Here is a 14,256-nt window from a genome sequence, read left to right as displayed (position 1 = left end):
TTCAATATTGCAAATTCTCAGCGCGCTGTGTGGTCCCACAGTGCTGATGAATGTGCGTGATTGATGCACATAAAGTGCTTTTTAAATGTTGTGTAATAGCCCTGTGTGCTTTCCACTTTCAAAAAAAGTGTAGGCCTGTTTTAAAAATGTCACACAGTCCACTCCCTGTAACGCAATTTACAATAATTTTTCTTGAAAATATGAACAAAAACAGAGTCTTCATTTAAAAATAGAAGGGCCATGATTCATGTTTTGGCAGAGCACAATCTTTCCCACCAAATTTGAATGAAAACTAAAATGTATATTTTCTTTTACACATTGGTGACAAATGCCATTGGAAGATATGTGAATTTTAATTAATCAAACAATATTTGTAGGAATGATTATTTTTTATATCTAAGTTTTAACATGGTGGCGAGATGTCGCTCACCACTGATCTTAGCTGTGAATCGAACTCAGGTGGCCAGGGTCACAGCGCAGCGTGCAAACCACTGTGCCACCACTCCCCGCCAGCTAACAATGCGAGAACGGAGGGATACCACGCAATTGCTGATAGGGGCCGTACATAAATGACGTCACGCACCTAGGGGGGAGGGGGGGTCAAACATTTGTGACGATGTGTGACGAGGGGGAGGGGTGTTTGATAAATGTGACGTCACATCAAAATGCACAACTTTAAATAAATATAGCATTGTTATAACAACACTAATTGTTATAACAACATCATAGTGCAGCGCCACATTAAATACGCACTGCGATTTGAAGTATGTTTTATTTTAAAAATGGAAATATGTTTTTGGGGGGGGGGCAGTGCTTTGTGACGTCATATTTGAGGGGGGATCTGATTTTTTGTGACGCCGTGTGACGAGGGGGGGGGGGGGTAAAAAATCGTCCAAAATCGCGTGACGTCATTTATGGACGGCCCCATACCAACCTTCGGTGATCCCACTACGAGAAACACGTGACCTGTAGTAGTATCTCGTTGTTCACCAACACCATCATCGCGTGCACACGCATATACACGTGCACCTTCCCACACACATTGACACTTTAAAATGTTGTATTAGTTTTAATTAACACGTGATCTCAATCTCGTTCGGCTGCCGTATGTTTGAGCAGAGGATGGGGGGAGTATGGTGGGGTGGGGGAGCGGTGGTGCAACGGTTAGCGAGCTGCACTACAAATCCGGCGACTTGAGTTCGATTCCCGCTCACGACATACATTGGTGACGATTAGCCGAACCGGTCCTGAGCCTGCCCTAGATCGACTCAGCCTGAAGCGAGTACCTGGTGCGATGTGTAAACATCGCCACTGGGGAGACAAAGGCGGCCGGTGCGTGGTCCTGACCACCGACCCCTTCGTGTGCCGTGTCGGCCTTCATAGGTGCTCGTTAACCTTTCCTATACTTTGCACTCCTATCGCGTTGTTTGTAATGTGTTTGTTTGGAGTAACGATCTGACCCCGTGACCCTATTGGACATCTGCGAAAAAGCGCTTTTGTAGCTCATCGGATTCCTGCAGCATAATTCAATATTCTGAGTCTAACGGTCTGTTAAGGCTCTACGGGGGAACTTTGTCTTTGTGTGTGAGGGGTGTGGGTGTGTGTGTGGTGTGTGTGTGGTGTGTGTGTGTGGGTGGAGATGTGGGTGTGTGTGGGGGTGTGAAGGTGAAGGTGTGTGGGGTGTGTGTGGTGTGTGTGTGGTGTGTGTGGGGTGTGTGGGGGCGTGTATGGGGTGTGTGTGGGGTGTGTGTGGGGTGTGTGTGGGGTGTGTGTGGGGTGTGTGTGGTGTGCGTGGGGTATGTGTGGGGGTGTATGTGGGTGTGTGGGGTGTGTGTGGGGTGTGTGTGTGGTGTGCGTGGGGTATGTGTGGGGGTGTATGTGGGTGTGTGGGGTGTGTGTGGGGTGTGTGTGGGGTGTGTGTGGGGTGTGTGTGGGGTGTGTGTGGGGTGTGTGTGGGTTGTGTGTGGGGTGTGTGTGGGCTGTGTGTGGGGTGTGTGTGGGGTGTGTGTGTGGGGTGTGTGTGTGGGGTGTGTGTGTGGGGTGTATGCGTGGGGGTGTATGTGGGTGTATGTGGGTGTATGTGGGATGTGTGTGTGGGGTGTGTGTGTGTGGTAACGTGAACACAGCTGGCGTCGGAGCGGCTGTTCGAGTCCTGGGGAGACGAGACGCGCCGTGCGCCGGGACGTGGTGGGAGGGAGGGAGGAGGGTGGGGGGGCAGACGCTCGAAGGCCGCCCTCGACCTGTCAGAATCCGTCAGCGAGTTCCCCCGGGGGGGGGGGGGGAGCCACCACTGCGCAGCGCGCGCGTTCCCATCTCCGCTTCGCACCTCGATCCCCTCTAAGCGCCGCTGAGCTCCTGAAAATGTGTTTGCTTTGTCTGTTGTCCCCACTGTGTATTGCGTGGGGCAGAGCGAGTAGGTGATTTGGTCACGTGGGCTGTCGTCAGGTCCCAATGATGATGGTGATTATATTACATTCAAGCCATGGCAGCAGTCACTGCTGAGTTGCAGTAATGTCCACTCAATACAGAATTTACTTTACACAAAATTATCCCTGAAAATGTTGAGTTCTTACAAGTGGCTGTATAATCGCAAGTGTGAAACCTGCATAACATACCCCTCAAGGAGGTCTGCTTCGACAAATTCAAATGTCACCTTCGTGAGACCAGTACGGTGCCAACCCGCTCGGAGCGTCGCGTGATTCTAAATGACAGACGAGCACTGGGGCGTGCTTTTCTGATCCACTGGTTGGAATTCCACATTCCTATGGCAGTGGATTGTCTCCCCGTCGAGGACAACAACTGTGGACGTTGCACGAAGTAGAACTTGATTTTTTCTATTGGCTGAGTTGACCACCAAAAAGGGATTCTAATCTGTAACCTGGTCATCGTGAGTCAACTTCTTTCACTGCAGTGATACACGAGCGGACATACTTTTGGCCATGGAAAAACACGCATGCAATAATTAAGGGACTTGGCACACGTTCATCGTCAGGGCAACTGCCCAACACGTGAGTTTATGACACATGGTTCCGCTTAAGGCAGCACTCACGGTGAACACGGCGCTTTTGATAGAGGAAAACGCACAGAGAAGTGCTGCGGGTTGTCCTCTCTCCTGCGCACAAGGCGATTCCGGTTGCCGAACGAATATGCTCTAAGGTGGCGCTCATGACATACAAAGGAGTTGCCACGAAGGAACCACAATACCTTGCGGATCTCGTCAAGGAGCATGAACCATCACGTGTACTCCGGTCATCCTAGCAGCGGCTTTTGGCCAACCATCGAACAAAGACGGTTACCGCATCGCGCGCTTTCAGATGAGCTTCTGCGGCCGTCTGGAACGCTCTTCCTTCACATATTAGGAAGACACTGGGAGCCTATGCACTTTTAATCGAGATTGAAAATGCATTTCTTTAGAACTGATTTGTTATGTTTAGTTTGTTGTCCTTCCCCGCACCTCTGAATTCAACTTACATACACACACATATACTTCTGCAAACACTGCATTAATTTCCACAACAAGCCGCCACTTTGCCCTTGAATACTAAACTCACGACACGAGATTGTGCCCTTGCCCCAGCAGCAGCAACAGCAACAACATTCCTTTACCCGGCGAGATGTACCCCTCTGCCCACAGCCGCAGTAGCGGCTTGTGCCGTATTGGCTCTGTGGAAGCGGAGCAACCGGACGAGAACAAAAGGAATGATCCACGGAATCCCCTGCAATGCGCGATAATAAATCGAGCCCGCCGTGCCGTGGGAGGGGACTTAAAAGGGAATCGCTGCCAGTTGGTGGCCCGTCCATGTAGGAGAACGAAGGCGGTCGCCTCGGGCGCCAAGTTAAGTGGGGCGCCAAATTCGAGGGAAAGAATTACAAATTAAATAACGAAGAGGTCACGATTTCAAATCCCGTGCGCGTGCAGAGGGAATAGGCATTATAATTAATTTCTCAACAATTTCTGAGAATGTGTTTGTTGAACAAACGGACGGACACACCGAACAATTATATTATCTGTTTAAAAAGTACGCTTAAAAAAAGACACACATTGAACAGAAAACAGGGGCAAAATGTTTCGCAGTTTACCAAAATACCTCTGCCGAGATCTGCCCTTGGGGTTTGGGGATGGGGGCGCCGATTTCGTGGTTCGCCGAGGGCGCGCTGCCAGTTTCTGTCAGCGAGTCGAGGGCCGCCCCTGATCGCTGCCCTTGGACCACGCGGAGACGTCGGGCAAAGGGACCGTCAGCCGTCGCCCGCGCCACGCACGTGTCACTCCGAATTCACGGTGGATCTTGGGTCGAGTAGAACCGGGCGCCGGGTGGATTATCCACGTCGCAAGGATCGCGAGAGGGCGGTGGCGGCTTGGGGAGGCCTTCATCCAACAGTGGATTGGCCGTGGCTGACGATGACCATTAAGATGTGGATCTCCAATTCATCATTTTGTAGAGCTCCAAAAAGAGATAGTTTTTTTTTTTACACAGACGCTATGATATCATTTCTAAATGCGGGCCATTGCGTGATAGTGATTGTCATAACCCACATCTCAAATTAGTCGCCCGCAATGATATCCAAGTGCCCCTCTGAAACAGAGGTAAATTAATCTCACTGGGTTCCCACTTGGTTAAATACAGGACGTATTAAGTAGCATTTATTTCGCGTTGCAATACAGCCCGTTGAGACGACAAGTCTACGTTCGCCTGGGAGGTAAACCGAGCATTAGCAGAGCTCAGCGGTGGAGTATCCACATTGCTATGGTTTCATGTTCGGGCTGGGTTGATTAACCCCCCCCCCTCCCCGCACAGTTGATGAATCTCCACGATTCAGAATACTGACATCACCGGCACTAAGTAGATAATGGCAGTTGTTGTTGTTGTGGTTGTGTTTAGTGCTACGTGTGTTTGCGCATGCGAATGTGTGTGGTATGTGTGTTGTGGGGAGCGGTAGTGTAGTGGTTAGCGCGCTGCGCCACGAAGCTGGCGAGTTCGATTCCTGCTCACGGCCAACACCAGTGACGATCATCTTAACGGGTCCTGGGCCTCCCCTAGGTCGACTACCCGGTGAGGTGTGTGTATACACCGGTGGGCTAAAGTAGTGAACTATTTTGTCTTTTGTCAACGTGACACTTTTTTGCTGATTGGCCGTGTCGGGTGGTGGAGGGTTACGACACATTTATAAATAACGCGATCTAACCCAAAAACGTTTATTATGAGTAATATTTGTCGCGAAAGCCTACGTGTTAAAAGGACAACACATGACGGGGTGGTTGTGGCCAGTCGAAACAGAGGCACGAGATAGGCCCAGATGCCACGTGACACTGATATTGTCCATGGCTGGGAATGCAACTCATGTCACTGGAACTGTAGAACAGTGCACGAATCACTCCACCATTCCGCTTGACAAAAGTTGCCCCATAGAGCCGACAGAGACTGTTGTTAGGTCAAGTGCTGTTTGCGAGCACCTATTAACAATGTCACAAGTGCATGTGGGGGTTGGTGTTGTGGCCACCGCCACTCCCAGACGCTTTGGTCTCTGCAGTGTTGATGTTTACACACCAGGAGTCGACCAAGGGGAGGCCCATATTCGGTTCAGATTTCACAAGCCACCGATATTAGCCATGGCTTGGGAGAGAAGCCAGGTCATCGGGTGCAAGCGTTGTGCGCTAACCACCGCAAACACTGCACGCTTTCCAATGTGTACACACATCTATAACACCCCGACAATCCACCTCAATGCGCTGTGCAACGATTTGTGTAGACAGTGAGCATCAATGGTTATTGACCTTGTTGTCATTGTCCCATGGGCTACGCGCTCCGCATGTTTTTTTTTACTTTGTCTCGATGGTACAACATTCTACAGAGGGCTGTGAGTTCATTTCCCGGTTAGGGCTCAACTTGGCCATCATCATCCATCCCCGGTTGATAATATAATACAAGTACAACCTTGTGGAAAATTAACAGTAAAATGTCCCGTTGATAAATTGACCATTGCCAGAACGATGTGGAATTTCTTTCACTGGATTGGAGTCGCAAATGGAGATGAGTACGTACCGCCAAATGCTCGTTTGGGTTCTGAAGCATATTTACACCCTTAATTATATGGAGGAGAGCTGGGATATTTCTTCCCGGTCGTGCGCTAACTTGGCCAATCATATAACACGAAAAAGTTTGGAAAAATAAAGTCTTACCTCTGTTCCCAAGTGTTGCCACTGGGCGGGAGATTATGGGTGTGTCTTGTAGGGGGTTTCCCTACTTCAGAAGGCAGGATGTCATAGGCAGGAGCGCCACTTTAATTATGGCACGAATAATCGACCACAAAAAAGTAGTTGATTACCATGTTTAGTTGAACAATTAACTTAATCGACGATTCGTCCCTGGTCTGTCAGACGTCTGCAGTATCTGGTGTTGATTCACCACCACAGAACAACAACCATGCGTACAGCGGTTCACCCTTGTGCTTATTTAACTTTTTCGGCTTAAAAGCGCAAACATCGTTCGATCCAGTACAGTGTGATGATGAGAAGAAGAAAAATGGTTAATTCAGCTGTCTCTCAATAGATGTATTGAGCGAGCAATCACAACCAACCAGTCACTCACTCAATGACATATTTGTGTCCACTCTCCGGCTCAGGTTACGCCCTCTGAAAAAAAGCAAATATGTTGGAAATGGTGTTTGAAATGTATTTCTTTTTTGTATTATACTGCTCTCCAATGCACTCATATTGGTTTTCCAGTCACAAGTGGCATGGCATAAATGTGTCTGTAAAGGAATAGCTAGTATTTCTTTTTTTGTATTATACTGCTCTCCAATGCACTCATATTGGTTTTCCAGTCACAAGTGGCATGGCATAAATGTGTCTGTAAAGGAATAGCTAGTATTTCTTTTTTTGTATTATACTGCTCTCCAATGCACTCATATTGGTTTTCCAGTCATAAGTGGCATGGCATAAATGTGTCTGTAAAGGAATAGCTAGTCATTAATTACGCCACTACCCTAGCATTGCATTGCGTTAAATTAAAACTATTTGTTTTATTTTATTTTACCAGGTAAGGGCCACTGACAAAAGGAGCTATGTAGCTCTTTTTCAGAAGCGACCTGGTCACAAATGATAGCTCAACGAAGTGGCTTAATCGGTGCAAATTTATAGCAGCCAAATACAGGGTGTTTTAAAAAGATGGACCCGATTTGAAATCGCTATATCTATGCAACCACGAACCGCCCATTATTGAAACTATTACCACTTCAAAGGGCGGGGCATAGAGAGGGCGGGGCATAAAGAGGGCGGGGCATAGAGAGGGCGGGGCATAGAGAGGGCGGGGTATAGAGAGGGCGGGGCATAAAGAGGGCGGGGCATAGAGAGGGCGGGGCACAGAGTTTCAAGTGATGACCGCTAGATGCCTCTCCCAGCGCACAAACAGCCCCTCGCCTCAGTCGTTCGCAAGACGGTGACCCCGCAACACACAAGGGGCGTTTTACGTTCTGCAAGACTGAATCCGTAATTGCGTTGCAGCGTGCGTTTCAACAGCGTTTTGGCATTGATCCGCCAATGTCAAAGAGCATGGTGGCACAAAAGACCGTGTTATTGTGCCACCATTAGCGACTAATCTGGATAACCTCAAAAACAGAATCACGGCAGCAGTGACTTCAGTGGAAGAAGACACTTTGAGAGACGTTTGGGACGAATTCAACTATCGTCTCGATGTTGTCCGTACAGCAGGTGGAGGGCACATAGAGCATTTCTAAAATGGTTAGTAAAAGTTGATTACTCATTAAACCGTTTGTAACTTTTTGTGTAATTGTAACCTGTTGCCATCGTGAAATATACTGCTTTGAAATTGGGTCAATTTTTTTAAACACCCTGTACTCTCATCGCATGTTTCTAAATGTGCAGGGAAAAGCCAGAGGACCCAGAGAAAAATCAACGCGAGAACGTGCAAACTCCAAGTGTACAGGCGTCAGAGTCGTGATCGAACCCACGACCTCCTGCATACCAGACGAGGGAGTTAACATCTCACCACTGCGGCGCCCCGTATTGAAGTGGCGGCCACGCTCACTCACTCAAAGCTCCATGAGTCAGACGTCGTTAGGTCTCCACTCAGTCCCTCGAATAACGAAGAGGGGACTTGAAGCACGGAGAGAGGACGCAGCAGACCTGGAAATAGATACTGGACATATAGACAACGAACGGCTGCAATCGCAGATGGAAGCGTTTCAAACAACACACAAAGCACGTGTAATAAGCGCACGGCCTTGTGAGCACTGTTCAAAACGCCACCGGCAATTGCTGAAGGAGTGCATTGTGCTCATTTTGTCTGGAGTCGCCATCAAAATGCATTTGAGCAAATGTGACTGAGAGCAGCAGAGATAGAGAGCTGTGCAATGATTTCATCTCAGGACTCCTCGCCAATTCCCATTGCTGCAAAGTCTGCCTCTGGAAACCAATTATAGTATGTGGAGTCCCCGCTGCCACATTAAGGGACCTATTAGCTCAGCTAATGCCAACAATAAGCGACTCTGTAGATGATGATAAAACTCCACAAACAGAATATTCTAGATTTGAAGCTTTCGTGACTGCAAGGATTTATACTCTTTGTTTTTTTCGGTAAAGTCACGTAGGGAAAAAATTTAATAAATGAAAACAACTAAAAAACGTCGTGATTTCATTTAGTTGTTTGCATTTATTTTATTTTTTACCTTCGTGACTTTACCGAAAAAACCAAAGAGTACAAACAGAATAATAGTGTAGGTTGGAAAAAGCATGACTTTCAAACGACACTCAAAAATGCGTGAAGCACACAGCCCTTTGTCCATTATGTAAAAACACCCATCAACAGCTCCTGGAGAAGTGCGTCTTCTGTTTGCTTAGCAACTGTGGCATAGAATTAAACTACGCGAGATGCAGAACACGTGACTGAAGTTGCATAAACAGTTCCTACCACTACAGCAAAGAGCAATCCATGCAAAATGCAGCCGGTCGGTTTCCTGGTGTCGCTATGAAGGGGGGAAACAATTCACTCTTACCCCAAAACATTCAATGAATTGTGATTGTAAGTCGCCATCCAATTTATGAATGGATTATGTTTTGGCCATTGCGGTGAATGGCAGCAGGGGTGACTTGGATACATTATCTACAACATATACGAATCTAAAGGTGTTGATTAATGAATGACATTGATCCTTACCGAGCACGATTTGAAGGGTTTTATCCCAATCTTAATCGATATTACGGCATTCACGAAATCATCACTCCTTCCCAACCAACTCACTAATGTAAATTACATATTTTAATATAAAATATCTATGCCTCTAGAATGTAAGGATTTCCAGGATCCATGTGAAGATAATATGAATCTGAATAAAACTCTTGCCTGCTTAAAGGACACTTATTTTCGGGATGCTGCTGTAGTACCGTCTACAGTAGTGGTTAGCACACTGATATTGCAATCCAGGTCTAATGGTGCTCAATGATGGTGCCCACAGCATCAACATTCCCTACTCACCACGTGCTAAAGTCAATACCTGCGCCTACTTGACCACGAGTAACCCCACAGTATGACGATACGTGATTTTTTTTCGATTTAAAGCTTTCGTGACTGCAGGGATTCATATTCTTGGTTCCTTTGGTAAAGTCACGTAGAAGGGAAATAATAAAATAATAAAAATAAAACATAATAAAACATTTTTATGTTAAAATAAAACATTATAAAATAGTATTATGTTTTATTTGTATTATTATGTTAAAATACAACATAATAAAATTGTATTATGTTTCATCTATATTATTTTATTATTTCCCTTCTACGTGACTTTACTGAAAGAACCAAGAATATGATATGTGATTTGGTGGCTGTAGATGAGGAGACATGATGGCCCGATATGTGACGATGTGTGATTGACAGCTGGGAATGCGGTGACAGGGATGAGGGCGGGTGGTGGGAATGGGAGAGGGGACTGTGGGTATGATTGGGCATGTCGAAAGAGAGATGGGAGAGAGCTGTGGATGAAGGAGGGAGTTGCGTCTGACGGAGGTGGAATACACGGACTGGTACCCTTACCTTTCTCGGTGTGTTGATGAGGAGAGTGCCCGCAACACAGAGATCACCGATTCAATTTCCCAGTGTGGTCGTTTAAACAGTTGCGCAAGTGTTTCTAATCCTCCCCGTCGCCTATGTCGACTCAGCAGTAAAATGGGTTACACCACATCATCCGCACCTAGTTTACACAACAAAGGCTCATTCCTAACAGCGTGCTTCAGCCGCACCGAACCTCACAAAAATAATATTCAGGGCCTACCTTGGCTCCTCCCACCCTCAACCAGTATATATACAAATACTGTGTTATTGGAATTTCTCTCACTTGATACAGCTATCGTGCTGTGACGGTTCCACCTGAAGACGGAGGCTTGTGTTGCCTCCGAAACGTCGTGATTTTTATTTTATTTTTATTTTACTTTTATTAATTCAATTTTTTTACCTACGTGACTTTACCGAAAAAAACCTAAGAATATGGGTTACACCAGTTCATCGGCAGGTTGCGTGTGGTGGGCTAAAAAACACTAAACTGAATTCTTTATTTGACCACTCAGCTATGTAGCTTTTTTCAGAAGCAACCTGGCCACAAATGATAACTCAGCGAAGTGGCTTATCATGTGGAAATGTATAGCAGGCAAATACTCTCAATGCATGTTTCTAAATGTGGAGAGAAAAACCAAAGAATCTGGAGAAAAATTCATGCGACCACGGGAAGAACATGCAAACTCCAAATATACAGGAGGCGTCAGGGTCGGGATCGAACTCACCACCTCATGCATACCAGGCGAGGCAGGCAACATCTCGCCAGATAACATCTCTTCCAAAACATCTGGCCAGAGTGGAAGAATAGACCAAATGCCCTCTTTACCAGTGATAGCCAACACATGGATTGCAAAATATTATTTTGTGCATCTAAACACAAATGAGGACACAAACGTATAATAGAGGCATGTAGAGCACTGGGTTACGATGGGCTTAGGGCAGATATATTTATATATTCATTAACTTTTCATTTTATATATTCCTGCGGTTGAATGATAATTGAGTGGATGGCTGTTGGGGCCGAGTTAATCTCGCGTATGGAGGAGCCTGAATGAGATGTCGTCGGCCGAGCACATGGCCGAGCCGAAGGGTTGGGCCTGGCCACCTGAGCACGTGCCGGGTCTTGTTGAGACTGGGCCAAGATGGCCACGTACATGTGAATACAACAATGCGTCCCCGAGGTTCTTTCTTATTTTTGCATTTTTTAAGGAATGTTTCCTTTTTACACGCTTTTATTTGACTCACTCTGTTGTTGTTGTTGTCGTATCCTCAAATCTTGTAACTCAATTTTAACCCACTTCCCAATGTCGTATCGACTGTAAACTTGGTATACGTATGTCGTAATGATGACAATACTATATTTCTATCATTGAAAATAATATATATATTTTAAGCAATCTTTTTTATATCTTATGTTTCGGCTTGGGTCAAATTGTCCACGCTCAACTCACGTTGGCTGTAAATCGCCAGTCCCTTATGTTCTGGCAAGCTTCGGGGCCACTTCGTGGAGTCGTGGAGTTCTGCCATTACTCGTACGGTACATTTCATTAAAGCGTGTTTTACAGAAAGTATTTTTAAATATTACTTATTCAAACAATGTTAAACAGGACACTATTTACGTGACCGAGTTTATTTTCGAGAAAACATGAATTTTGTTTAAGGACAACTCGTTACTCGGCTTTAAGACTCATGAAAAATGATGGCAAGTTTCTATTTGATATGATTTCATGTTGTGTCTGTTACTTACGCAGTACATCGTGGTTGGACAGGAGAAAAAAACGTGTTGTTGTACAATAAATGGAATCTAGTTTCACAAAGTAACTCAATTAAAGGGCAACCTATTTAAATTCAGATATCTATCCCCCGTGAATTGTGTTACCGTTCCACAATTTCTTTTTACAAAAACAGCAGGCGTGCTTTATGTACGTTTAACGTCTTTCACGCCATACGCAGCCAACTGTTCTAATCGGAGGTGCAATGGGGAATTTAAACAACACAAAGTAGCTATGGAAATGTTTGGGTGATGATATAATCTGCGTTGCCTGATAAATGCTTTGCTGTTCTTGCGTGCATTTCCCTTGGAGCAAAACGTGACGTTTTCTTCGCATAACCTCGGTGTTTCGAGAATAATAAAGCGGCTCTTATCTGAAATTCATGCGTCTGTCTAATGGCTTTCAGTGGTTCCACGCATTGATGTCACAGCTGTTCCAATTCTCCCATTCAGTGGTGTTTCTTTTAAAATGAAAAAAATACTTAGAAACATATTTATTTATCTTGAGCCCAGCTTTGCAATCTTCTTTCATTGTGTTCTTCAACAATCATAGTTAATTTCTATCGGTGGTTATAATGACTATATTGTGAGCAAACTTAGAATGCTAGTGTTTTTTCTCCATTTACAATTATTCCTGTTTCTCCAAAACATTACTTGGATATAGAGCCATCCAGCTTCTTGCAATTCATATGTTGCAGTTGTATATATATACCTATACAGTACATGAATAGAGTGTGCACGTGTTCGTATTTCTAAAGCACTCGTTCCCATCCGCTACTTGATTATATCTTTCACCCTCAATAACTGTCCCCAGTATGTCATACTTTGTTGCGAAGTCCCAAAAGATGTATCAATTGTTTAGAAATGTATGATAAATTACATTTTATCTTCAGCCCAACTTTGCAACCTTTATTAAGAATATCGTTTTCCTGTAGTTGATGTAAATTGATTGATATAATGCCTATCATTTGACAAGGTAAAACGGTTAATATGACTGTATTTCCATTTATGAGCATACCTTTATTTTTTTCAATTACATTTTGGGAAAATATCTTCGAATCTCCCCTTTGTATGAAGTGTGTTCCTTGTCAGACTCCCCTTATACATTTTTCTAAAACGTTATTCCTGAAATCTAAATATATCGTGTCAATTGCAAATCTTCCCATTCTTAACATACCGTATATTTTACTTAGTCATTGTTTTGTAAGAGTGTGGATTACACTGCATCAATGTCCACCGTGTCAAGTGCCCTGTTTAACAGACTACAAATGCAAGCATAACGGTATCTGACATATGAACCTTATGGCGTGACCCCGGGGTCCCGAATAAACGGAAGTCAAAATCTTAATGAATTTATTTTTGGCGACTCCGTCCCACCGCGCACATCAACGCCACGACCCGCCTGGCGCGGATCATTCTGTTGTTGTCGGCGTCCAAGCGCAGCAGCGAGGACCAATGCGCACAAGAGCTGTACAAGCGAATGCACTCCATGCTCGGGTATGGGCAAGATCACAAGTCTTATCCAAAGCTGCTCAAACTGCCTACACGACTTAAGTCCTTTATTTGTCATCACGGGATGCATAATACAGTGAAACTGCTCTCTTATCTTCATTAATATTTGTGACCTATCAATGTCTGCAGCCAGGATCGATCGATGACAATCCTATTACCTGCAGATATTTAACAGATGAGATGCGTTGCACCGTTAATTCCTCCTGTTTGATTATAATACTTCTCTTGTTCATATGCATCTATGCAGATAGTTTTTTGTTGTTGCAGTTAAGCCATAGTCCCCGCATACCGCTCGTATCAATGCGGATAAGAGGAGCGGCGACCCACTACTCTGTAGAGTAACATTGGTATAAACGCTTGTTCCAATATGAACAGCACATTGAAAACGCGTACTGTACTATTTTATATCCTGTTTACAAAGTGTGTTCACAAATCCACACTGAGAAACACGATGATTGACAAAGGGGTGTAAATTATTTTTTTCGGTAGTGTATTTAAATAGAGGTACCGCAGGTAAGTAGTTTTCAGTTTTAAAGGCATAGTTTAACAAGGCAACACTTGCCACCATCCTTTAAACCCATTGGTGAACAATAACAAAGTTTTTGTTTACATTATAATACAATGTTTATGCGAGAGCCGGGGGCTTATGGGACCCCAAGGTCCCGCCATAAGGTTCATATGCATATCTCTTGAATCTATATTGATCGAATGTGCTTGATGGTAATGAAAACGTTCCCAAACCAGACTTTTCAATCGGAAGTGTTTCCAATGATCTTTGTGAATAATTAGGATAATGTACGCGTGATAAGCGAATGGGCCCGAAATTCGATGTAACAATCCATGCTGCGCCTGCACACGAGCTGATTGCTTCGCTCTATCTCAAGGTTAGTTGACCTCGAGGACGCGCTC

The sequence above is a fragment of the Lampetra fluviatilis genome, chromosome 17 (assembly GCF_964198595.1).
Source record: "Lampetra fluviatilis chromosome 17, kcLamFluv1.1, whole genome shotgun sequence".
In the NCBI taxonomy this organism is placed as follows: domain Eukaryota; kingdom Metazoa; phylum Chordata; class Hyperoartia; order Petromyzontiformes; family Petromyzontidae; genus Lampetra; species Lampetra fluviatilis.
The sequence above is the reverse complement of the archived record's forward strand: the minus strand, read 5'-3'. Positions refer to the sequence as shown.